The sequence below is a fragment of the Aplysia californica genome, unplaced genomic scaffold (assembly GCF_000002075.1).
Source record: "Aplysia californica isolate F4 #8 unplaced genomic scaffold, AplCal3.0 scaffold00044, whole genome shotgun sequence".
In the NCBI taxonomy this organism is placed as follows: Eukaryota; Metazoa; Mollusca; class Gastropoda; order Aplysiida; family Aplysiidae; genus Aplysia; species Aplysia californica.
The window spans coordinates 376,195-377,976 of NW_004797314.1; the positions used below are offsets into that span (position 1 = coordinate 376,195).

At 40.7% G+C, this 1,782-nt stretch overlaps 1 protein-coding gene across 1 annotated transcript in view; it reads left to right on the plus strand.

Moving 5' to 3' along the window:
- LOC106011034 overlaps window positions 1-1,782 on the plus strand; it is a 249,731-nt gene that overhangs the window by 8,146 nt on the left and 239,803 nt on the right. The window lies entirely within an intron of this gene.

Below are 1,782 nucleotides of genomic sequence, written 5' to 3' on the forward strand. Positions count from 1 at the left end.
TGTGTGTGTGTGTGTGTGTGTGTGTGTGTGTGTGTGTGTGTGTGTGTGTGTTCGTCTGTGTGTGTTTGTGTGTGGTTGGTGTGTTCTGAGAGAGAATGAGAGAGATGGAGAGAGAGAAAGAGAGAGAGAGAGAGAGAGAGAGAGAGACAGAGAGAGAGAGACAGAGAGAGAGAGAGAGAGACAGAGACAGAGACAGAGACAGAGGAGCGTTCCTGAATGTTTTCAGCCACAAATCTAAAGGAGAGATGATACAAAGAGATCGGTATTTGATAACTTGACAAGGATTCAAAGAAATAATCTACGTGCCTGATGTGTCCCTTGCCCGATTAACTTATGTTGTTAGCGATGAACGTCTGCAAAGTCTCTACCCAATCTTGTCAAAAGCGTTGCCTGTTGAACTGGTATCCCCTAGTTCCCATGACACCATGAACAAAGAAAAATTCTAGCTTTACTTTTCAGCTGAAACAGGATATGAAACGTAAAAAGTGCATTATACATTAACCGTGAGAGATATTGTTCTTTCCAGTAAACTACCTAAAGCGAACATGATAGCTACATACTTCTTTAGGACAACGTAACGTTTAAACCATGGTCTGATTTCTTGCGATTTAAAATCTAAAATATCGTCACCGGGTGAGTCTTGGGTTATTGATATGCAAAACATAACGTCTTTCAATTGAGTGGGCATGTTAACTGGGAGCGATAATATAGTAAACATGAATAGTTATTCACATTTGTAAAAAAAAGTAGCGTATGGACATCTCAATGTAATAAGATGTCATAATTATCCCGTGTATAACTGCTGGTTTATGCATTATCCCTCACATCTTGACCAATATTTAAGAGTTCAGCGCAATAAGAAATGTCTGTTTTAATAGCTTCTTTACAGACTTGTTGATGCTCCTTATTTTCTATGGAACACGTTAGCACAGAGCAAGAACATTAAAAGAAACAGAAAAATTTCTTTCGTATGTAAGCTTTCAATATTCAAGTTTTGTATCTGACCCAAGACAGTAGTAGCCTGTTTCAATTTCCCCTTTTGATTAAAATAACTGGTTTATACACCTAATGTTACAATTAAAATTATTTGATAGGAGGTGGGATACAGTGTGTCAACAAAAAGTGGTGATATTAGATAGGTAGGAATCCTGCTGACACGTTTTGCAAGCAAGGGGAGGAGTCTAGCTGTTTCCAAACAGATGCCAGCCACCCGTCTTGGTGCTGTCGATATAAGTAATGTGTGGTCAACTTACGTAAGATGTCTTCCTTTTCTTATTCTCTTACCGTTAGTCCTTATTTGGCTTTCCCCAGACTCGTTCATCCCAATGTCTTAGTCGATAAAGCAGTCACTGAGATAGCCCTGTGTATCGATCAGGTCTATCAATAGAGAGGGGCTAAGTAATTCCATTCGTTTATCGATCCATTTGTTTGTCCGACCATTCAATCGTCTCACTGTGAGGCAATGTGCCCTTGGCGCCTTCGATCCCTCTGTTTGCATACCTGGAAATCCCTTCACACCATTGCTCTTCAATCTAGGGTACCATCTCGGTAGCAATTTCCACCCATTTCCCTTCAGGGTGTCTGTGTGTGTGGTCCGGCCCTGGTCATCTATCTCGTAATCTCTGTCTGTCAACGTTCCACAACATTTACAATTAAGCCGCTGTTTTAGAGTGCCCACAATTCTTTTTCCTTCGGCAGTGTTATCAGTGCAATATTACACTCATTTATACGCACACACACACACACACACACACACACACACACACACACACACACACACAC